The sequence below is a fragment of the Balaenoptera physalus genome (genome assembly GCF_965194825.1).
Source record: "Balaenoptera physalus genome assembly, chromosome: 2".
Taxonomy (NCBI): Eukaryota; Metazoa; Chordata; class Mammalia; order Artiodactyla; family Balaenopteridae; genus Balaenoptera; species Balaenoptera physalus.
In genome coordinates this window covers 78,673,047-78,698,934 of record NC_138883.1, presented here as the reverse complement: position 1 = coordinate 78,698,934, position 25,888 = coordinate 78,673,047, and the positions used below count along the sequence as shown (strand labels likewise).

Sequence of the window (25,888 nt, the reverse complement as noted above, 5' to 3'; positions counted from 1 at the left end):
TCGAAGCCCAGGGGTTTGAGTCCTGGCTCAGACCCGCCGTTGTGGCACTAAGCAAGTCCCTTAAACTCTATGAAGTTTAGTTTCCCAGTCTGAAGATGGAGGTAAGCTACCCAGGCCATCTCCCAGGGTTGATATAGCAGTCAAGTTAAATCATACATATAAAAGTGTTTGGGACAATATGAGATGTTACTCACATGGGAAGCACTGTCATGGTCATTACCTGTTTCATTCTACCATATATATTTCTAGGTATAAATGGCTTCAGGGCTGGAAGATGGTCATGTCTATGGTCATATCCTATGTTCCCTGTTCCCTGTGTCCTCCTAGGCTTGGCCTGGGGAAACTGCCCACCATAGTTGCATGTCAGACTTTGGAGGAACCAGTACCCATCCCCCCACCCCCAGTCTTATGAAGTGCTCTAGCTAGTGTTGACCTTAGGAGTTAGGAACATGTGACTATAGTGAAGAGAGATGCTTCCTGAAAACCAGTAAATAGCAATTTTTCCATACCCAACCGTGCTCTGTTCTATTTCTTATCCTTATGGCTATACGTCCTGTGTTTGGCCATGACATGGGTTATAGAAACATCTTAAAAGTCAAGAAGACTGACTGTTTAGTCAGCTGCCGAGCCAAGAGCGAAGCATGCTCATGTGCATGTAGGAGATGCTGGTGTGAGAATGGTGTGCAGATGCGTTGGAAAGCGTGTTCTCAGTCGCTTGAGAGCAGACCGTCCACGTGCTGGCGTGACTGGCAGGGCGTGCTCAGTATGCTTCCCCTGAGCCATGCATCCTATCAAAATATCATCTAACACATTTCCATTTTTATTGACTCCATAAGTAATTACTGAGTGCCTACCACATGCCAGGAGCTGTAACCTTGTTACATTTTCAAACCAACCAACACACATCTAATTTTTTTTACATAGGATCTTTGTGAAATAAGAGTCAGTCATTATCTTCTCTTAACCTGTTAGTAAAAGTTAAACTCCGACCCGAGGAATTGGGTACTTTTCCTGAGGATCGGGGACGGAGCAGGACTGGACTGCCTTTCCCCTCACCCCATTCCCGGATGCGTTTTCCATCGGTGCTCCAGAGGGGGAAGAATGAGAAAACACAACGCAAGATCAGGAATGATAAACTGTGTTTTCATACACCCCCTCGTTCCAGTGGAGTGGGTCAGTTAAATGGGTGTGATACAGACGGGTATCCGCGGAGCTGCAGGGGCGCGAACGGGCCCGTGTTCTCTTACTGTGACTCTAGCAGCCCTTGTCTGAGGAGCTTGAAGTCTAGGTGAGGGAAAGGGACATCAAAATAGAAATGCACACTTTCCACACGCTGGGATAGGAGCTGAGAGTCCAGAATGTGGCTCTCGCAGTCACCACGACAGGAGCTCTGAGGGGAGGCAAGGCGTTGCCCTACGCACCCCACCCCACCCCCCCAAAAAAAACACGCCGCAGGTCAGTTGAACTTGAGCCGGGCTTCCTTGAGGAAGGATCTTGCGGATCATGGGGCCTCAGGTTCAGGCAGGAGGAGGCGGGAAGAAATAGACATTTTATCCAGAATGTGTTGAGTGCAGGGTGGTTAGGGGTGGAGGGGAGGTGGCAGGAAAGCTGCCACTTTGAGGGTTGTCACCGAGTTCTTCTACTTAACAGCATCCGGGGACAGGGGTACATGGTGCGTGTGGCTCTGCCTGTCCCCTTGTCTGCAGAGTGTCCTGCACCTCGTCTGCCTCCTCCTTGCAGGTAAAAACGCTGCCCCGAGCCTGGCCGGCAGCGGCGGCGGCGGTGGTTTTCGGTGGGAGGTGAGTGGGGTATTTCTTTGTGTCTCGGTCAGATACGTGCGCATTAGGCACCAACACCATCGGGATCTCGGGGGACGGAGGCGGGTGTTGCTTCCGTCACTCAGCGCGTGTGGACGTCAGAGAGAGAATCGAGGGAGCGTGCCTCCCGCCCTGCGCAGCACGGGCTGGATGGTCTGTGGACCGGCTCTTTCCTCTAGTCGCTCCACCTGTTCTGTGTTGGACACACTGGATCGTAAGCTCTCAGGGGGCCAGAGACTGACCCCTCCCAGCACTTCAGAGGACGCCGGTGCCCAGTGGGTGTGGCACAGCGTGCAGTGAGAACTTTGGCAGGGTGTTTGGCCTGAGCAAGGCAGAGTGATACTCCCCCAGGGCTGGAAACAACCAAGGTGACGGGCCCTTCCAGCAGGGATCCGTGACAGACTCGGGGCGCTACTGGCCATCTCCCCCGGTGGCCTGTCCGCGTTTATCTTTGCGTGAGACAGATTGTGGCTGAGGATACGGTCAGTCCAGTAGAATGGCCTGCCCTGTAGAGGTCCAGGGGACCTTCCTGGTCCGAGAGCTCAGCAGGCCTGTGTCGACAAGCCCGGCACGGTTTGGACGAGATGTGGGTGACTCACGTTTTCCACCTGAGCAGCAGGAGTGGATGGGCCTGCTGGGAGGAGCCCCTTTGCTGTAAACTACCGGAGACGCCCGTCTCCTGAACTGAACCAGCGGGTAGCTTCTCCTGACTCTTGCTTGCCTGCCTTCTTCTTTTTTTAATCCTTCAGCAGATGATGGGAAGGACCACTTGTTGAGTTTGTCCAGACTCTGAATAGTCCTTGGTCGCTGGAGTGTGCAAAAATATGGCAACAGTGCAGGTGCTATTGCCTGAAAATGTTTCCAAAGGGATGGGAAAAAGAGCAGTTCTTCTGACGGTAAATGATGCATTATACAAATATCAGGATTCTTTTTCTTCGCATGGGGTCAGTGAAGAGAATTTTTGGCAGTTGGTTCTCATTGAACTGGGTCTGTATACAGCACGCTGGAGCCAGGTCAGCGCCTCTGGCTCTTTTTTTACAGGCAGAGTTGTGGAGCCCAGGGGTCTGGGCTGTGCAAGACGTGCCTGCAGGCAGGGAGTGGTCAGCTCCTCCCAGCTCCCCAGATCCAGGCCTTGAGCAGAGTAAGTGATCGGTACCTGGTACCCACGCAACTCTCTCTGCAGCCCACCTACCCACCCAGGCCTCCCCACCCTGCTTCAGTGCCTTCATCTGTGGTCCAAGACGGGTCGGATCTCATCCCTCACCCCCAGTTACAGCACCGAGGAGAGCACGTGATGACCGTCAGCCTCCCTCCGATTTAAGCAGAGATGCACACACAACACCTGTGTGTCCTTTGGTGCCCTGTGTCCCCCTCCAGAGCCCAGGGTGGACCCAGTGGGCAGTGTCAGGACAGAAGATCAGCTTTTCACCTACATTAGCCCCAGTACTTAGAACATTTGCCTCCATGAGTATTTGGTAGATTCAAGAATTCACTTTTTTTCATCCTATCAACCTGATATTAAAGCTCTAGAATCTGGGGAGAGCACATCAAAGCTGACTTGACTCCAAATGTACGTTTGAAAAGGGTAATTGAGGTTAGTTAAAAGGTTAAGAAGCTCTCTTTTTATAATACCTAACAAAAGGAAACACAAACTTGAATACGTAATAGTATTTTTTCCTTAAATGTGGTTCTAGGAGAAGAGAACTAATGTTTATTTTGCATCTACTATGTGCCAGACACCATATATATATATGTATATATACGTATATACATATATATATATGTATATACGTATATATATATATATATATATATATATATATATATATATATATATATATATATATATGGTTACTTTTGCCCTCAGAAATCCTATGCAGATGCTTCTCTCTCACAAGGGCAAGTTGACATGCAGAGTCGGTGAGTAATTGGCCAGGACTGACCAGCTAAGGGGGATACAGATACAGGTCTGGATTCAAATCGTGTGAGTTTGACTTGAGAGCAGGGTTTTCACTCTCAGCACCCATGACATTGGGCCAGAGACTTCTCTGCTGTGAGGGCTCCATCTCTGGCACCCGCCCTCTACATGCCGGCAGAACTCCCTGACTTGTGACAACCAGAACTAATGTCATCTGTGGGTCAACATCGCCCCCTGTGGAGAACCACTTCTCTGCAGGCTTTATTTTTCCTGGTGCAGCACATTTCAGAAGGAAATTTGGGGTACCTTTAAAGACTCTCTAGGTGGTATGGACTACTTATATTTATAGTAATTTTTCTTATTATAAAAGTAATAAAGGCCACTGTGGATGATTTGGAAAATAAATTATTTACAGTCTTAGCACGGAGAGATACCTACTTTCAACATTTATTGTGCTTCTTTCCAATCTCTTTTTCTATGCATATATATGTAATTTTTAAAAATCATACTGTAAATATTTTTTTATTGAAGTGTAGTTGATTTACAATGTCGTGTTAGTTTCAGGTGTACAGCACAGTGATTCAGTTATACATACATATATATATATTTTTCAGATTCTTTTCCCTTATAGGTTATTACAAAATACTGAGTATAGTTCCCTGTGCTATACAGCAAGTACTTTTTGGTTATCTAGTTTATATGTAATAGTGTGTATGCATTAATTCTAACCTCCTAATTTATCCCTCCCCCCCATACTGTAAATATTTTAATCTGGATTTTTATACTTAATATGATATCAAGAACCTTTTTGTTTATCATTTTTAAAAATCACTGTAATTATTCTTAGTAACTGAATTATATTCTATGATATGTTTATCCCACGTTCAGTTAAGTATTCCCCAAATACAGGACAGTTAGAGTTGTTCCAGTTTGCCCCATCAAAAACATTGCTTCAGTGATCATATGTGCATATGAATCTTTGTGTAGACACCTGAGAAATTCTCTAGGGTATATATTTCTATGAAAAGAAAAATTGGGTCAAGCTCCATGCATATTTTTAGGCTCCATTTCCTACCTACTGTCAGATTGATTTCTGTAAATGTTGGAGTAATAGGGCTGCTCTCTCTTCCTCTGTTTGTAGGAATCTTGTCTCCCTTGTTAACTATTAGTATTACCTTTTAAAATCTTTTGACAGGGAAAAATGACACTCATTGTTTCAGCTTGTATTTATTTGATTACCAGCAAAACTGACCATCTTTCCGTCTATTATGTAGCTATTTGCTTTTCTTATTCTCCAAAATATTTGTTAATAAGGTGCGTTGTTCTTTAGTAGATCAGATTGTGACTAACCACTTTCAGATTTTGCCTTCTTCACAGCGCAGGCTTATAACTGAAGTTCCTTAAGCTTTTTAGCAGCAGTTGACGGGTTGGACTCTGGGAAAGGGTTGGGAGAAGAGATGGAAGGGAATGCTTGTGTATAAATTGGAGATTACCTAAATGAGAATTAACTGAACCCTGAAGCTGGCAGAAGAAAAAAGGAGAGAATGGCTTATGCCTGAGGCCCTTAGACAGTGAGAGAGGAGGTGGTGCAGAAATACCTAGTCAGAGAGTTCCTGGATTGGCCACCAGGTGGTGCCATTGGCCTGGGACAATTTGGGATCTGGTCTGGGAGGGTGGGAGGAGGGTCATAACAAGTGGTCACAGGTGAGTGAGGTGATAAGGAGGCTGAATGCCAAACACGGAGGACACTCACTTGTTGGGTGTTTGTAATTAACCTGCCAGCGATCACAAGTTGGCATGGTACGTGTGTGGGTGTGTGTTTATGTGTGTGTGCAGAGGAGGAAGGGAAGGTTAGGGCTGATTATTTACTTATATATTTATTGAGATATAATTCACATACCATACAATTCACCCATTTCTGGCATACATTTTAATGGTTTTCAGCATATTCACATCACCACAGTCAACTTTGGACCATTTTTATCATCCCCAGAAGAAACCCCATTCCCCTTAGCCATCACCACCCCTTCCATCTCTGCCCCCTCGTCCCCTCCCTTTACTTCCTATTCCCCTTTCCCAACCCCTGGCAACCACTAATCTACTCTATAGATTTGTCTACTCTGGACACTTCATATAACGGGATCGTACAACGCACGGTCTTTTGTGATAGGGGTGTTCTCTGTCTGTTATTACTTGTCCCAGCCAACACTGCCCCAGCTGACTTTGTAACAAGAGGCATCAGAGTAGCGGGATAGACTGTTTCAAGTGCTGTGGCATTTCCAGGCCTGTTAAGATAGAGAAAACTACCGAGAACAGCGATAGTCTCACCCGCCGGGTAATCAGAATCAGCTGGGAAGCTTTTAGAATTAAAGATCCCTGGCCCCCAATATCTCCAGGAATGTAAATTTGGTAGTTCTGGGGAGTTGGGGCTGCTGAGGATTTTTTTTTTTTTTTGGTGCCCCAGGTGATTCCAATGATTGTCTAGCTGTCAACAATGGCCAGTCAAGTAATGGAGAAAAGGAAACCTGGTTTGGAATGGAGGCATGAGAAAAAAATGACGTTTCCCTGCAGACCAGCTGTACCAGCTGCAGCTTCAAACCCACTGCCTCTCGTGGGAAGGGAGCTGCACGCTTGTGATCACCACGTCCACACGCTACAAGGCTGGTTCATGTCAGAGCGTCATCTTTGACTCGGCATGACAACAGCGCATTTTTTGAAGGCCATCAAAGCCAGTGACATCAGCCTTATTTACTGTTCGGCTGGCAAATGTCTGCAGTGGGATATAGCAGAAAGAACACTGAATTAGAAGCCAGAAGCTCACCAGAATACCCCACTGAATACTCCCTGGGGCTCTGTGAGCATCTGGTGAGAGTAGGTGAGAGGTGTGGCCTACGGCATAAATTAGGGTATTGGAAGCACAGGACGAGATGGGGCTTCAGAGAGCATCTTGTCCACCTGACTCGTTTCACAGTAGAGAAAATTGTGGCCTGGAGAGGTGAAGTTCCTCACTGAAGGTCACATACCAGCTGTTAGCAGTGCAGCCAGGACTGGGGCTGGGGGCTCAGGTCCTTTGCTGCCTTCTTTTCCCACTGTATCTTACTTCTCCGCATCTCTCTCTTTTGGGACTTGAGGAATCCTATGCAGTTGCTTGTCATTTTCAGAAGCGAGGAAACCCAGGCCTAATTTGTCCATGGTTCCAGAACTAATTGATTTATATTTGCTTTGGATAAGTAGGAGTTAAAATAATGGCAGATAAAAACTCCACGATGGTATTCATGGATGGCTTTTAAGAACAGCCCAGAGCAGATCCAAGCTTTGTGAGGCCTGAAGCTTATGTAATTTGGAAACCCTCTTTAAGGCAAGTAACACCAAATTACAAAATTAGGTCCAGGGCCTTGGAAGCAGTCTACGCAAATGAGAGGTTTTGAATCTTCAGCTGCGTTCACTTCACTGTAAATCCACCTCTAGGAGCAATTATAGCAACTAGTCATGTGTGTTCTGCTAGAATTTTTTGTTTGTATAAATAACACATAACCTGCTGAGAACCATTTAGTTACCTCCAGTCTCACAGAACGGAGGCCGTTCCATCAACGAATATGTCTTGAATAGCTGCTGTACGTAAAGAATACTGAAGGGGGGAGTTCCCTGGTGGCTAAGTGGTTAGGATTCTGGGCTTTCACTGCCATGGCCTGGGTTCAACCCCTGGTCAGGGAACTGAGATCCCACAAGCCGTGTGGCCAAAAAAAAAAAAAAAAAAAAAAAAAAATACTGAAGGGGACAGAGAGGGGTAAGGAGGCTACAGTCTCACTTAGGAGATGAGGCTCCAAAGCATAATAATAAATCCATAATAATTTCTTCACAACAGTGGGCTGGGCCAGGGATGCCTAAGGAAACCCAGCCTCTATCTGTTCCTCCAGTTTTGGTCTCAGAGACCCTTCTTCCTCTCATAATCATTCTTCTCCCTCTATCAGGTGGGGAATAGACATCAACATAAGTAAAACCCTTGGGATTTCTGGATGAAAAACTTTTCATGGTTTAAATGACATTTCTGTGGTTGCACACCCCTCCCCAACCCACCCCAAAGTCCCTTAAATCTCAAATCACTGCCTTTAAATGAATTAAAAGTACATTTATTCATCAGGGCCCCTTTTCCCTAAAACTGTGCCTGATGCCACTGAAGTAGTTAGAATAACATGAGTATCCGGAATAATCTCTATGCAGATTCTCAGGATATTTATTTCCATTTTGGTAAGGCATCTGTCTGTGCCCAATTCTGTTTTATTTAATTGATCATATCAGCATTAACTCCTGCATTTTAAAAAAAAGAGTGGTTTTTGCCACTTTCTGAAAAATATAACATGGCTACAGAGATAAATCTAGGCTCAAGAGGGGACCTCGTTTAGCGGAGGGTGTTTTTGTGATGTTTGTTTTATTTCATTTTTTATTGTTACACTTAGTTTTATTGAATTCCTTGGAGAAGTGAGGAGTCAGAGCTGTGAGTCCCTTTAGGTAAAATCAAGTACTGTTCGTGTCTTATCGAAATTTCCCTTTCCATTGGTGGGAGGAATGGCTGAGCCCTTGGTATCATCTAAAGCTCACTTTGTTTTTCGTGGCAGTTTTATTATTATTCAGAAATGAGCCTTCTGGAACGTTAAAGCACGAAGGGGCATTAAAACCTTGGGAGGGTTTACAACATCTCCTTGAAGTGCAGGGTGGAGCGTTCTGAGCCCCTGGTTTGAGGAATGGCTGGATCCTTCTGGTGTCATAACCAATCCCATCACTCTTGTGACCTTCCCTGTTTTGAATCATGGATTTCAAACATTCTCAAAAGCTCTTCTCCGGTAATTCCAAAACTCTTAACAAATCAATCCTAAGAAAAAATAAACAAATATGCAGAGGAGCAGAGGATATTTAGGATATGGTTCTAATTAAAATTTCTAAGTTTTCCTTCTCAAAATCTTGTATAAGGCATTAAATATGAAAAAAAACAAGCCTCGGTGTAGGAAAGCAGTCAAGGCCGTTACCATTAGAGATTTTGAATTACGTAGTAAATGAATAGTTTATTTGTTTTTCTTCTTATTAACACCAAGAGAATCAAGTCATGGCTGTAGCTTTAAAATACCGAATGGCTGCCTATTGAATTGGGCATACATAGGGACGTATCATATAAGATGCAAATCCATCCTCCATCAGCCTATGAAACAGTGAGTCTGCTTGTCGTTAGACGGCTTCTAGTACAGGGACTACAAAAGAAGCACATCTCGTGGGCACTCTCAAACTGCCCGAGGTAGGTTGGAACCATCTAGATGCTTGCCTGTCGCACAGTTACCTTGTGACGTTCCAGTTTGCCAATTACCCAGGCCCATTTACCTCTGTTCCAACTCTGCTGGCCCTTTGGCTATTTCTCTGTTTGTTGACACCTGAATCCTAGGGGAAAGAGACGAACATTTATTTAAGTGCTATGTTTGTACAAGTTAATCTTCTTAATGACGTGTTATTATCACCTCTGTTTTACAGAAAAGGAAAATGAATATTTAAAGGGGTAAGATAACTTGTCCAGGATCACATTAAGTTTTTAAGTAGGGAGCACATGCATCGTAAAATTACAACAACTTAATATTTGCCAAGATCCATGCAAAAAACCTCACAAGGTCTATTTTATTTTATTTTATCTTTTTAGTTTTTATATTTTTATTATTTGTTTTATTTTTAATTTTTTAATTTTTTATTTTTAAATTGAATTTTTAAAATTATTTTGTTATTTTAAAATCTATTTTATTTATTTATTTTATTTTTATTTTATCCTCATACCAACCCCTTCAAATTGGCATTATTTGTATTCTCATTTTACAGATGAGGTCATACAGCAGTGTGACGGAGCCAAGATTCAAACTCATGCATTCAGACCGCAGAGCCTCCACTTTTGCACACCATGCCTCACCTCCTCTGTGAACTTGAGCTGTCCACACAGACCCCAGCCATGGGTGACTACTACACACTTGACATATGGCTGTTTGGAATTGCGATATACTCTAAATATACACTACACACCAGATTTTGAAGGCAGTACCAAAAAAAAAAAGAAAGAATGCAAAATATCTCATCAGTCATTTTTTATATTGATTACATGTTGATATGATAGCAATTTGCATAGTTTGAGATAAATTTTTAAAATTATTAAATTTAACTTCATCTGTTCCTCTTTATTTTTTTGAAATGAGACTACTAGACAATTTAAAATTACCTATGTAGCTTTCATTATATTTCTATAGGACAGAGCTGCTATCTACTATTGCAAGTAAAGAAAGACTATGAAATTTAATTGTTTCTCATCAGTAGTTCTAGTTAAAATTTTGGCTGGTAGGGTGGGTGGGGAGGCTGAAGCCATTTAAAAATTTTTTAAATTATTTTTTAAGGCTATTTTAAAATGTAAGTCTGGATTTATGAATGAATTTGAATTATGCTTTCTTCACTCCCATTACCATTGGTGGGTAAGAAAGATTGCCATTTTTAAGGTTCAGAAGAAACATGTGAGTTATGACTTCAGTGTTGCATGGCATATGCCCTTCTTCTGTCCTCCCTGGTGGGGAGCTGCTTCCACTTTCCACACAGCTTTGTGACAACCAACTTTGTGTCTCCTCCAGCATGCCATGGGCCCCTAGCTCCGGGTATGGTGCTGGCACTTAGTTTATACTCAGTAAGTAGCTAAGCATTTTTTGTTGGTTTTGACGTTGTCTTATTCCTTTTTAAAATTGATGGACATTTAGTTTATTTCCATTTTTTGGCTATTATGGATAATGTGGCTATGAACATTGAGTACGAGTTTTGTGTGGGTGTATGTTTTAATTTCTCTTGGGTATATACCTAGACCTGGAATTGCTGGGTCATATGATAGCTCTGTTGAACCGTTTGAAGAGCTGCCAGATTGTTTCCCGAAGCAGCTGTATCCTAGTACATTCCCATCCACAGTGTGCGAGGATGTTGTTTTATTCTTAATAACGTTGCCAGGCAGAGATTACATGGCTACAAAAGGAAGAAGTTGGGAATATGTGTGTGAGATGCGAAAACTACAGGCCAGAAAAACTATACCAAATGTTTGTGGAGAATTTAGTCCCGGTGTCCCCCCTGCCCACCAACCCTCCAACACACACACCACCTGCCCTCTCCTCCCGAGGCTGCAATTCAAAAACAAAAAAGAAAGAAAGAAAAAAGGTAATAACTGCTAGAAACTCAGAAAAGAATGTGCTATAAGGAGATCACTGTTTGTCCAAAACAAATGTTTATGCTAGCTCTTTAGAAGATGCTTAGTTACTTACAGCAGTTTTGGATGGAGAAAGGGAAATAGGGGATCAATAATGCAGATACCAATTGGTAAGACCAGGTGGGAACGTTCTTTGTCACGGCCCAGAGGCCTTCTCTGACCGGAATGAGTCCCTTTGTCTTAATCTACAGACAAGGGGACTGCCATAGGAAATGATTCCTGGGCATGTGCCTTCTGGGCTAGGTTGCTGCTCCTCTGGCCAGTGCAGAACCTCAGAAAGGAGACTCTTGACACCAAGCACAGGACTGCCAAGCCCTGGCACCTCCCATCTCCATCCCATCCAGAATGAACCCGCCATGGCCTCTGCTACCCCTTATTCACGCCTCCTCCTCAGCCCTGTGTTCCTAGTGACCTGCTGCCCCTGTAACACTCAAGCTGGTGGGAAAGAAATTATCAAAGAGCTTCAAGTCCGGAGCAGAGGACCATCTCCATGATCCCAAGTGGCTTGTTGACGTCACCTGCCGGCTCACCCAGTCACTGCTTCCCTATTTTCTACACTTCTGCAGACCTCCTTCTGTTTCCTTTGTGTTGGAAGCTATTTCCTTGGATGCTTGATCACTGATCATGAACCTTGCAGCCATTTACTTGGCTCCGGTTTGGCCTCTGATGTCCTCCTTACGTTGATTTCTGCCTGCCTATCAGGATCGTCACTGCCATTGTCCTTTCTCCTGACCTGAGAACCTGACATAGCCTGCTTATCTCTTTAGCTGGTACACCAGGGGGCCTGGAACTCCTGTTAGTGAAGTCATGACTTTAAGTTAAAATAATTATCCCAAGAATTCTCTAAGGTGCAAACATATTATACAGGAGCAGAGTACCACGTGTTAATTCATACTTCTTAGGAGAGGAGTGACACCCAGGATTTGTGTCAGGAATGACGCCCAAGCTCTGGACAGAGGATGTCATCAGTAAGTGAGGTTTCAGAAAGGAAGATGCAGTTGGGGGCTTTGAATAGTCGGAGACAGCAGGACTGCTGGATGGAACCAGGTGCTAGAGGGTCCAAGTTCATAGTTTGACTTTTTTACCAATATCCTCACCTAATACCAATCCCCACCACAATTTTGTCTGTATGGCTCATTTTTTCAACATTAGTTGATACCTCAACTTAAGCTCCACTGCCTCCCAGTTAAGTCATATAATTTCAGCAAGAATCGTAGACTACAGGTTTTAAAGGACCCTAAATGGGTTTTAACCTCAGTACAAAAACATACCTGGCCTCGATACAAATTGCCAAATAGAGACTTCATTTCAGGCAGCAAATGAAGTTACATGAAGGGACTGAAAATGCTACTGTAAATTACCTGTTAAAATGATTTTTTCAAAACCCACAAAATTCACAGCTACCCTAAAAATGCCTCATTTTCAAATTAATGTATTTTGCTTTAATTTGGAGTTTGGGGTGTATGTGTTGGGCAGGGGCGGGGCTTGTGGCTGCAGGAAAATGAGTTAAATTCACAGAATAGAATCTGAACTTTTGCAAATGAGTAAACAGCCAAAACAAACACCACTTTGGAAAAAAATACACATTTTCTACTTTTGAAAAGCAAGCAATGCCTAAGCAAAATACCTTAAAAGTGAACTAAAAAGCTTTTCTAAAATAAACAACTCTGCTTGTGATCCTAAATTGGGACCATATGGAGATGTGAAAGCTACAAACGCAGTACACTTCAACTCCGACTTTCTGCCTTCACTGTTTGCGTGCCTCCGAGTAGAAGCTGATAATGTTGCCTTTGGTCCCAAAGGAGCCTGAGTCTTTTAGATCCTAGGATGAGGGAGGAAGCAAAAGAAGAAAGAAAAGCCATGAAAACAAATGCCTTTCAAGACAAAATATCTGAACAGTGAGTTTCATTTTTGCTTACTTGCCAGCAGGCGCAACTCAATTCAGATCTGTCCGGCATGTATAGGATGACGCCGCTGAAATGGGGTGCATTTGCCAGTGATGCAGGCTACGTGGGTAAGTCCCTGTTGAGGGACCAGGCTCGCACTCAGAGCATTAGGATAGCTTTAACAAGCCGCCTGGACCAGCCCCCTGCCCTGGGGCAAATCGATGAATAAGCCAGTTCAGCATAGATAGAATCATTCCTTTGTTTTTCTCAATTACCAAATGTTGTGTGCTTTGGGGTCACTTGTCATGAGTTTAGAGAATGTGAATGTTGCAACATTAAGTCCTCACCATTCTAAACAGCCTAAACTACATTCTGTTACTAGGGAGGAGGAGAGTTGAGGACATAACATCCATCTCTAATTGTACGTGATCAGATGCTCATTTTCTCATTCTAGGATACGTATTTCTTTTCCCCCACTGTGCTCATGGTCTGTTCCATGAAATTGGCACTTATATGTGTTTATGTGGATGTGTTTTGTCCCCTGTAAGTGGATGGCAAAGCCTTGAGAAAGAGATTATGCTGCCTGGTTGAGGCAGGGGGGTGCCTGCCCTGAAAAAAATGAGTAGAATGAGTTCAAGCATTAATTTTTTAGTTTTAAGTGGATGAGGAGGCGCTGCTGTAAATAAAAAGTTCAACTGTTTTCGAGCCCCTGTTTCTCACTGCCCCAAGTACAGAACTGTGGGCATCAGAATGAAAAATATGTAGGATCGTGAATTTGGGCTCTGTTAATTGTGCTGTTAGGAAACATTGATTGGATAATGAAAGCAGTTAACATTTATTGAGTTCTTACTACATTCCAGGCACTTAGCTATGCATGTAGCAAGCTATGCCCAAGTTAAAAAGGGTTTGGGATATCATCAGATGTGTGACAGCATGTGGATTTGAACCCAGGGCCTGAACAAAGGGAGGCTATAAAGGTTCTTTATATAAAAGGTGCTCTCTTGTCTGTGGGTCTTCAGTAAATGAAAATTAGTTGCTTTTCCTAACTATGTTTGAATTTTAGGACTCTCATTTCTCACCAGGAATCAAGGCAAAAAAGGCCTTAATGCACAGAGTTAGTTTTGAGAATGGACATGTACAGAAAACTACTTTTTTTAAAAAAAATTTTATTGAAGTATAGTTGATTTACTATGTTGTGTTAATTTCTGCTGTACAGCAGAGTGATTCAGTTATACATATACATATACATATATACTCTTTTTCCTATTCTTTTCCATTATGGTTTATCACAGGATATTGAATATAGTTCCCTGTGCTAGACAGTAGGACCTTGTTGTTTATCCATCCTATATTTAATAGTTTGCATCTGCTAACCCCAAACTCCCAATCCTTCCTTCCCCCACCCCACCTCCTCCTTGGCAACTACAAGTCTGTTCTCTATGTCTGTGAATCTGCAGAAACTACTCTTGTTTTCATTTCTTCCTTTTAGCCCACTTAAATTATTGGGCTTGAAGGAAGAAGAAACAAATGTCAGACATCAAAAATTTAAAAATCTGCCCCTTAAGTTGGCCGTTTCTTTCAGGTGTTTTTTCCCCCGTTAATAAGGGCTAAGTTGTTTGTCTCTTTCTAGCCCTTTCTCCTTGCTTCTGTCTTTGCTCCAGTGCAGACAGTCGTGTGCACTGAAACTTGCCTGAATGCTGCGCTAAGGAGAAACCCATGGCTGTCCAGGAGGTGACAGGTTACAGGCATATCTCATTTTATTGCACTGCACAGATGTTGCGTTTTTGACAAATTGAAGGTCCGTGGCAACCCTGTGACGAGCAAGTCTATCGGCACCATTTTCCCAACAGCATTGGCTCACTTTGTGTCTGTGTCACATTTTGGTAATTCTCGCAATAAGTCCAACTTTTTCATTATTATTGTATTTGTTATGGTGATCTGTGATCAGTGATCTTTGATGTTACTACTACAACTTGCTGAAGGCTTGGAGGACGGTTAGCACTTTTTAGCAAGACGGTATTTTTTAATGAAGGTGTGCACATTTTTTTTTAGGCATGATGCTATTGCACACCTAATAGACTACAGTATAGGGGGAACATAACTTTTATATGTGCTGGGAAACCCGCGCATTTGTGTGACTGGCTTTATTGTGATATTTGCTTGATTGTGGTGGTCTGGAACCGAACCCACCACATCCCCAAGGCCCACCTGTTGTCCTCCAAGCTGAGAAGTGACGGCACTTTTTGCAAAAGTGTATGTGTTTACAGGTTGTGGGAAAAAACCCGCAAACTTTTGGGGCCAGCCAGCCCTTCCTCCTTAAGGCCCCCTCTGTCCCCTCATGTCTAGCCGGGGCTGCGTGATCACAGCGTCCCCACCTGCCCTGTGGCCTCGGAAACCAGTATCAGGGGCCCCGCCTGCCTCACTTTTCTTTCCTCCTCAGCGCCGGCCGGGGGCCTTTGCTGTCTTTCGGCTTTCTTTCCTCTTTCTCAGCTGCCCCCTCCTTTGTCCCTTCCAAGGGAGAAACCAAAAGAGGGCAGCATTAGTTGGAATCCCCTCTCTGACTGCTTCAGTCTCCCAGACCGTGAACAAAAGGAAAGCTGGACATCGCTTTATAAATGATGTATGGAGACACGCGGTTGGAATGAAGGCCCAGACCGCAGTGTATTTTTAGCATCTGCTGTTTGTGGTAACATAAGTGAAAACTGCTGGATCCGTTCCCTTCAGCTGAATGGCTGGTATTCAGGCGAGTGTGCCCGCTGCCTGCCAACCTCTCCTCACGGAACTCCCTCTTTAGGAGGTGGGGGACCGGCTCCCTGGCACCAGGCTGCCCCGCTGCACGGTTCCCCCGGCGGCCCCAGCGCGGGGCTGCGGGTGAGACTCCTGGCTGCGAGACTGGCCGGGTGTTGCCGGATTGTGAAGCCGAGTCTGCAGGGCAGGGGCTGTGCCCGGCCGATCTCAACCTTCTGGCGTGAGGCTGGCGCTCAGACACGCGGGACCCACGGTGGTGAGGCCCGCGGCTGGAGCCCTGTCTTAGAGTCACCCCGCTGGTGTCTGGCTCGAGGGGGCCGTCGACCCCACCCTGGTCGCTGACACTGTGGAGCCTCAGAGTGAGCTAGAAAATACGAGAGAGGCCCCTTTTATGCTGATAGGCCGTCCTACCAACTATCGCTCGGGAGCACGAGCTGATCTTTGGATGATGGACACGGCTGGAAAGGGTCTGGATGGACTGCAGGAGGCCCCGGGGGGGCTCTCCTGGTGCCTGGAAACAGCGCTGGGATCCCAGGCTCCCAATAGCACTGACTTGCTGAGCGGCTTTAGGCAAGTAACGATCTCCTAGGACTCACTTTCTCACAGTTATGAGTAGTAACTCTCGTCCTACTGACCTCACTAAAATGGTTTTAATAAGGAGATGAAAGGACTTGGAAAGTGTTGAAATCATAGCGTTACAAAAAGGCGGGGGAGTGGTGCAGCCCCTGTTCATTTTTTCCTTTTCGGACCAACCTTGACTTCCACCAAAACCATCCCCCTCAGTCCCGGGCTCTTGCATCATGGCGCGACCCAACGGGCCCCGCGGAGGACATCGCTTATTCCGTGAGAACGTACCTTCATGCTTCATGAGCAGGTCTTTACTTCCATTCCCCACAGAATTAATCTGAATGGGAAAGGGTGCAGTGGGCTCCTTTTCTTGTGACATGTGTGCGAGTGCCTCTATAATTAAAATACAACCTTAAATAAAGGGACTTCAGCTGTAGCTAGAGCTCCCTTATCTGAAACCTCAAGTGACTTTTCAAAAGCCTCTCAGCAGCCATGCTGCATGTCACAAACTCCATGAACCAGGATGGTCACTCCAAGGTCTCTCTCAGTGCTAATCGACTCTTATTTTGCATATAATTCGAATAAGTCTGGCCCTCTGGTTTTGGAGCCCTTGCTGCTGAAAGTGTGGTTAACGGAACAATATCATCAGCATCACCTGGGGGCTCGTGAGAAATGCAGAGGCAGGTCCACCCCATCTTTTGATCAGACTCTGCATTTTGACGAGATCCTCGTGTGATGCGTATGTGTGTGGTAAAGCAAATTTGAAGACAGGACTTACAGGGCCTTGACCCACTCTCAGTTTATTTATTTATGCACTGAGCTTTATTATGAAAAGCACTGGGGATGACTTGGGATTAATAGCTTACAAAGAGGGAGGAGACAAAGAACTTTAAAAGCCCTAGCAGCTGGGACCACTTAATACGGTTGTATTGCTGTATACATTTTCATGCTCTGAGAACACACTGCTACAACACTATATAGTCACGGATATTCCCAATACTAGGCCCAAGTTACCAAGGAGAGGTAAAGCCATATTCCAAAGCTGCTGTTTAGAGTATTTACCTAAAATTCATGGTGAAAATTTTCCCTTAAAGTGGTTAAATAAAAGAATATTGATGTTAATGGGGATGTTTCAGTGATCTGGATACTATGTGGAAAACCACATTCTCCAGTAAAGAGATAAGTGAGATGTTACTATAATTGGAAACCCCAGTTCACTCAGATTTTGTTGTTTTTGTTTTTGTTTTGAATTTTAGAATTTTATTTATTTTTTTATACAGCAGGTTCTTATCAGATTTTGTTTTTTAGGCACTACATTTAGGAGAGTTAGATGACATCAAGATAAGGTGTGATACAGGAGATTTACTGCCTAACTAAAAAATTCAACTGTTATAACAAAAAAAAAACCCATGACTGTCCAGAGCCGGGTAAAATTTTAGGGGTCAGTAAATAGTATTCAGTTTTCATATTTTCATTTACTAGATAATGACAACTGATCTTCAGAATCACTAAGGCAGGAAAATGGATTTGAAACTGAATGGAGTTTTTAATTAACCAGAAAAGTGAGTGCCTTTTTCTGGATAAGTGAGTATTGGTGATGCTGGTTCCCGGCTGGTGGTCCTCTGTAGTCTTGCTGGGAGCTGCCGTGTTGAGACCGGCCAAGGCTACAGGTGGCAAAGCATGGAGCTGAGGCTGACCAGATAGCTGTCTGAAACCAGCAAGATCAACCACCCATTAGAATTGCCAAACTAAAAGGACACGCAGAGGAGGGAGAATCCCAGCACAAAGCAGGAATGAGAGTGCAGGAAAGAGCTGAGAGATGTTGGAGAAATTCCCCAAGATGTGGAAAAAGCCTTGGCAGATTTTTAGGGAGGGCTCCAGTGCGGGCCAAGAAGGAGATTTAAGGGCCTTGGCCTAGGTCAGACCAACCCAGGTCTCTTTCCCTTCTTCCCCTTTCCTGCTCTCCCTTGCCTCTGAACATCACAACTGACTGGCACTTTATTGCCATAACAATGCAGAGAAAACCTACCAATGATTTGATATCTAGAATTTGAAAATAAACAGCTGGGTGGTACCAGTTTTATTGTATAAAGCAAGGTTTATATAAGCAAAAGGGCTTATAACTTATTTGGCAAGAATTAAATATTTTCTATCTATTCTAGAAACATGTGTGGCTGTGACGGAAACAAATAAAGCATCATCACAGGATAGAAATAATTAATTGCCTGAAATAATTTAAAAGCTGTCGTGAAAGATCCTGTCTTTGCCAATGGCATTATTTTCCCAAATCAAGGGGACTCTAGACTTTGGAAACCTCATGGACTTTATTTATTTATTTATTTATTATTTATTTATTTATGGCTGTGTTGGGTCTTCGTTTCTGTGCGAGGGCTTTCTCTAGTTGCGGCAAGTGGGGACCACTCTTCATCGCGGTGCGCGGGCCTCTCACTATCGCAGCCTCTCGTTGTGGAGCACAGGCTCCAGACGCGCAGGCTCAGTAGTTGTGGCTCACGGGCCTAGTTGCTCCATGGCATGTGAGATCTTCCCAGACCAGGGCTCGAACCCGTGTCCCCTGCATTGGCAGGCATACTCTCAACCACTGCGCCACCAGGGAAGCCCCTCATGGACTCTTGACTCATCTCTCCCTTGTGCGCTCTTTGAAATTTCTCTTATTTCTACTCATGCTGTGGCCACCCCAGCCCCAATCCTTATTGCTTCTCCCCTGAGTTTTAGCAATAGCCTTTTATTAGGTCTTAACTTCCTTCCAATCTACCTATGTACAGTGGTCTTCAGAAAGATGCTTGGATACAGTGGATCTGGAGTAGAGGGCATTGGAATTTTGAAAAACTCCACAAGTGATACTGATGTGCACCCCGAGGTAGGAAAGGGGGCTTTAAACTGTTGATAAATTAATGTTCTATACAACATCCAATTATTATATCACTCTCCTGCCCAGAAAGCTTTGGTTGCTATTTGTTATTATATCAATTCATACTTTTCGGCTTGGCTTGGCCTTCTCCTCTCCCAGCCAGCTTCTCCCTTCCCCAGCAGTGCTCATCACTGGTGCTCAAATATCCCATGCTCACACCTACCTCTGTGCCCTCACGTGTGGTTTTTCCTTTGCCACCTATAAGGATGGCTCCTGCCTTTCATGATTCAACTCAAGTGTCACCTCTTCCATGGAATTTTTCCTGGAAGGTTCCCTATTTCCTGAATTTCTACATCATTTATAGTCTATGCCATAATGAATTATATCAGGGAATGTATCTTATCACGTACCACTGGCTTATTGTGTTGGTGCTAAACAACCAACTGGAATGAAGAACCAAGTAGAGAGCAGGAATCGTGTCTTTTACGTTTGTGTCTTCTACAGCGCTGCACATAATCATTGGTACATTGCTTCCCGCAGGCAGTCCTCCACGTCCTAGAGCTGGGTTAGATGTTTCTTCTCTACACACCTGTGACATCTCATTGTATCCCAGTTACACTATAAGTGCATCACAACTCTGAATCTTAAATCTGTGCTTCTTTTTTTTTATTGAGTTATAGTTAATTTACAATGTTGTGTTAATTTCAAGTGTATAGCAAAGTGACTCAGTTATATACCTATATATATATATATATATATATATATATATATATATATATATATATATATATATATATTCTTTTTCAGATTCTTTTCCATTATAGGTTATTACAAAGTATCAAGTATCGTTCCCTGTGCTATAGAGTAACCTATTTTATATATATTAGTGTGTATATGTTAATCCCCAACTCCTAATTTATCCCTCCCCCCCCCCACCACCCTTTCCCCTTTGGTAACTATAAGTTTGTTTTCTACATCTGTGAGTCTATTTCTGTTTTGTAAATAAGTTCATCTGTATCATTAAATATGTGTTTCATTATGTATCTCTTACAGACTGTAAGCTCTGTGAGAGCAGGGCCCATATTTACCTGGTTCATCACTGACCCTCTCGTCCACGTCTTGATGCATAGTATGTACTCAGTACATATTTTTTTAAGCTGACTGAATAATGATTTTAAAATATGTTTGGTTGAGTATGAGACGAATGGACCAAATAGCATCCATGGCATCCTAACAGTTTGGTTGACTTGGTTTCAGGTGCAATAGATCAGCATAATCTAAACATTATACTGAACCAGATAACTAGCATTTGATTGTATACTCAATTATATCTTTTTCTAATTATTTTCTATATGTGGTTACTTGTCTATAAAATTCAAGCTCTTGGAGAGCAAAGGATAGCTTTTTTTTTTACTTCCATCTATCTCCCATAATTCCTCAGTATTTCTTGATTTGATGTCATTAAATATAGTTTTAAAAGAGCCTGTGTTATAATGTATCTGCCTGGTGCTAAACATCTGTTGCTTCCTAACAAGAGTGCCATTCATTCTAATGGCACTGGTACACAGAGGTAAACAGAGCCTTGGCAGGTCTTCCATAAAGGAAACTGTGTTTGCTTCTTTCATTAATTACTAATGGAGCATTAAGACATGCGCTATCCCTGAAGCCAAGTTGGATAATTCCTGGCACTTAAGGCTAGGGTGCTTTCAAAAGTTGAGACATGTATTGACACACCAGAAGGCATGCCCTATAGCAAGCACAGTGGTGGCTCTAATGCCAAGATTGTACACAACTTCGAATATATCAATACCAAGTGTACTGATCTATCTCTCTAACTTTTTGCAGGTCTTGGGTTAATGTGAGTTAATAAATGTGAATTTCTAGAATGTCTCTGAAGGCAGGCACCTCAGTATGAATTGGAAAAATCATCAGAGAGATACAGAAAGGTTAAATATAAAAGAATGATCAAAGATTCACCAGACAAAACAACAGAATGAGAGTGGCAAAGCTAATAGAAGAAATATGTATCAAGATATGATTTGTCACAGAGCTGGAGGAATCAGGCTCCCAGACTTCACTATACTACAGAGCTACAGTAATCAGGACAGTACGGTACTGGCACAAAAACAGAAATATACATCAATGGAACAGGATAGAAAGCCCAGAGATAAACCCACGCACATATGGTCACCTTACTTTTGATAAAGGAGACAAGAATATACAATGGAGAAAAGACAGCCTCTTCAATAAGTGGTGCTGGGAAAACTGGACAGCTACATGTAAAAGAATGAAATTAGAGCACTCCCTAACACCATACACAAAAATAAACTCAAAATGGATTAAAGACCTAAATGTAAGGCCAGACACTATAAAACTCTTAGAGGAAAACATAGGCAGAATACTCTATGACATAAATCACAGCAAGATCTTTTTGACCCACCTCCTAGAGAAATGGAAATAAAAACACAAATAAACAAATGGGACCTAATGAAACTTAAAAGCTTCTGCACAGCAAAGGAAACCATAAACAAGACGAAAAGTCAACCCTCAGAATAGGAGAAAATATTTGCAAATGAAGCAACTGACAAAGGATTAATCTCCAAAATTTACAAGCAGCTCATGCAGCTCAATATCCAAAAAACAAACAACCCAATCCAAAAATGGGCAGAAGACCTAAATAGACATTTCTCCAAAGAAGATATACAGATTGCCAACAAACACATGAAAGGATGCTCAACATCACTAATTAGAGAAATGCAAATCAAAACTACAATGAGGTATCACCTCACACCAGTCAGAATGGCCATCATCAAAAAATCTAGAAACAATAAATGCTGGAGAGGGTGTGGAGAAAAGGGAACCCTCTTGCACTGTTGGTGGGAATGTAAATTGATACAGCCACTATGGAGAACAGTATGGAGGTTCCTTAAAAAACTACAAATAGAACTACCATACGACCCAGCAATCCCACTACTGGGCATATACCCTGAGAAAACCATAATTCCAAAAGAGTCGTGTACCGCAATGTTCATTGCAGCTCTATTTACAATAACCAGGACGTGGAAGCAACCTAAGTGTCCGTTGACAGATGAATGGATAAAGAAGATGTGGCACATATATACAATGGAATATTACTCAGCCATAAAATGAAACAAAATTGAGTTATTTGTAGTGAGGGGGATGGACCTAGAGTATGTCATACAGAGTGAAGTAAGTCAGAAAGAGAAAAACAAATACCATATGCTAACACATATGTATGAAATCTAAAAAAAAAAAAAAAAAAGTTATGAAGAACCTAGGAGCAGGACAGGAATAATCACGCAGATATAGGGAATGGACTTGAGGACACAGGGAGGGGGAAGGGTAAGCTGGGATGAAGTGAGAGAGTGGCATGGACATATACACACTACCAAATGTAAAATAGATAGCTAGTGGAAAGCAGCCACATAGCACAGGGAGATCAGCTTGGTGCTTTGTGACCCCCTAGAGGGGTGGGATAGGGAGGGTGGGAGGGAGACCCAAGAGGGAGGAGATATGGAGATATATGTATATGTATAGCTGATTCACTTTGTTATAAAGCAGAAACTAACACACCATTGTAAACCAATTATACTCCAATAAAGATGTTAAAAAAAAAAGATATGATTTGTCAATTAATTTTTTACTTTGCCAATTAATAACACAATTAAAATGAAGAATTTATACTCTTGGACATGCCAATTAGCATAGCATCAAAATGCTAAAGCAAAAACGGTGAGAAATAAAAGATACTGACAGACACTTTTTGGTAGTAACAGATTTTAACACATAGCCATCAGATTATGATAAAGAGATAAAATATGAATAAGGACATAAAAGAATATGATTAAGAATGTTGAATAATTGGCTATATATATTTTTTAATTTATTTATTTTATGTATTTATTTATTTTTGGCTGTGTTGGGTCTTCACTGCTGTGCGCGGGCTTTCTCTAGTTGTAGCGAGTGCGGGCTACTCTTTGTTGCGGTGCGCAGGCTTCTCATTGCGGTAGCTTCTCTCTTGAAGAGCACAGGCTCTAGGTGTGCGGGCTTCAGTAGTTGTGGCTCGCAGGCTCAGTAGTTGTGGCGCACGGGTTTAGTTGCTCCTTGGCATGTGGGATCTTCCCAGACCAGGGCTCGAACCCGTGTCCCCTGCATCGGCAGGCGGATTCTTAACTACTGCGCCACCAGGGAAGCCCTTGGCTATATTTAGATGTTTATGGATTATATAAGAATACATCTTAAATACTCACAGGGAAAATTTATAAAAATAATATCTTTTTCTTGAAGTGTAGAAATTTTGCAGGCTCGCTCACAAAGCAGTGAAATATTGTATAAATGTAAACAAAACAACCCAGTTACTTTACAGTGTCTACATTTGGAAGATAGAGGAATTTGGAATTAAAGGAGGTACAATTATCCTTTTAAGAATAAGTGTTAGTCAGGACTTCCCCAGTGGTCCAGTGGTTAAGACTCCGCACTTCCAGTGCAGGGGATACAGGTTCGATCCCTGGTTGGGGAGCTAAGATCCCACATGCCACGCTGTGAGGTCAAAAAAACAAAGAAACAAACAAAAAAGAATAAGTGTTAATCAAACATAATAAATTAAGACAAAAAGATGCAATGTCACTTCAAAGAGACAATATGATTCCCAGGACACTAAGAGCTAGCCATGATCCTACTGAATATATTAATATTTCCAAAGAAAAATTGTGTTGATCCAAAGGGGAGCTAGTTCAACCAAAAAAGAGAAAAATATAAAGCAAGTGTCAGAGGGAACACCTTGACTCAGCTCATCCAGGGAAAAATAGAGCCTCACCCAGCTAGACTTAAGTAATATAAACTATTGGCAAGACCATTCTTCTCATGAAGGTGGAAGTATGGTTACCTTAGCCTGATTTTGTTCTAATTTCATGCACATCAAGCAAGCACCTTTTGATTTGGCCCTTTGTGTATAGGTCTATGTACAGGGTGATTGTGCATCTAGGGAGCTGTGTCACAATAGGGTTAATAAATAGGAATTCATTCCTGAAATGGCTGCTCTAGGGTTGGAAAAGTAAGGTTCCTGAACCTTATAGGATATTAAGGCTACAAGAGAAGAGTCCGGAAGTTGACATGCATTATATTTAAGTAAAGCAAGTTACACAACATAAGTTGCTCTTATTCACTGCTGTGCCTTGGTATTCAGAGCAGGTTTTGGTATCTGTGGGGCACCTAAATATTTTGTTGAAGGAATGAAATATGTGGGGAAGAACAGAATCACTTAACAAATGGGAAAATGGTTAATTATTTTACATGCACTAAAACACATAGCGTATAGATTACAGAGTTAATTCTTTCTTTTCTTTTTTTTGAAGTATAGTTGACTTGCAATATTATATTAGTTTCAGGTGCACAACATAGTGATTCGATGTTTTTTAAAAATATTTATTTATTTTCCTTTTTTTTTTGGCTGCGTCGGGTCTTAGTTGCGGCACACGGAATCTTTGTTGAGGCATGTAGGATCTTTTTCATTACAGCGTGCGGTCTGCTTGAGTTTCTCTCTAGTTGTGGCGCAGTCTCCAGAGCACATGGGCTCTGTAGTTTGCACGTGGGCTTAGTTGCCCTGCAGCATGTGGGATCTTAGTTCCCCGACCAGGGATCGAAACCACATCCCCTGCATTGGAAGGCAGATTCTTTACCACTGGACCACCAGGAGAGTCCCAGTGATTCAATATTTTTATAGATTATGTAATGTACAAATTTATTATAATATCATTGTGTATTTTCCCTGTGCTGCCTGTTACATCCCTGTGACTTATTTATTTTATAACCTCAAGCTTGTGCCTCTTAATCTCCTTCATTTATTTCACCCAACCCCCTGCCACCCCCATTCCTCTCTGGCAACTACTAGTTTGTTCTCTGTAACTGCAAATCTGTTTCTGTTTTGTTATATTTGTTCATTTGTTTTGTTTTTTAGATGCCATATATAAGTGAAAACATACAGTATTTCACTTAGCTTAATACCCTCCAGGTCCATCCATGTTGTCATAAGTGGCAAGATTTCATTCTTTTTTATGGCTGAGTAATATTCCACTGACTCTCTCAATAGATAGATAGATAGATATAGATATATAGATATCTTCTTTATTTATATATATATAAAGATATATATATCTTCTTTATCCATTCATCTGTTGATGGACACTTAGGTTGCTTTCATATCTTGGCTATTGTAAATAATGCTGCAATGAATATTGGGCTGCATATATCTTTTTGAATTAGTGTTTTCAGTTTCTTTGGATAAATACCCAGGAGTGGAATTGCTGGATCCTATGGTAGTTCTATTTTTCATTTTTTGAGGAACCTCCACCCTGTTTTCATAGTGGCTGTACCAAAGGGTTAATTTTAAAAATAGAAAAACTGAAAGAAATATCTAAGTGTTGATAGTACTTTTGAAGTGGCAATAGTTTTGTAAGTTTAGAAGGTGAGAAGAAATCGCGAAGGGTAACAACAACAAGTCTGACTGCATAAATATTAAAAACTTATGTTAGCAAACTATCGATATTACAAATTTAATAACCAGAATTCAATCAGACAACATGGGGAAGTGTTTGCAGGAAATGTAATGGCCAAAGGCCTGATATCTTTATTATGTAAAATGTTCATGCAAATTGATAAGAGAAACACTAAAATTCCAAGAGCATAAACAGACAACTCACAGAAAAGAAATTAAAGCTAGTAAATAAACACATGGAAAAATATTTGAGCTAGTAATCAAAGACATTCAAAATAAAACAGTAATTCTTCTAAAAGATTTTAAAT

The 25,888-nt window shown here is 42.3% G+C and overlaps 1 protein-coding gene across 3 annotated transcripts in view; it reads left to right on the top strand.

The window, feature by feature from the left end:
• The window catches only part of SCG5 (secretogranin V), a 53,805-nt gene that overhangs the window by 12,271 nt on the left and 15,646 nt on the right, over window positions 1–25,888 (top strand). The window lies entirely within an intron of this gene.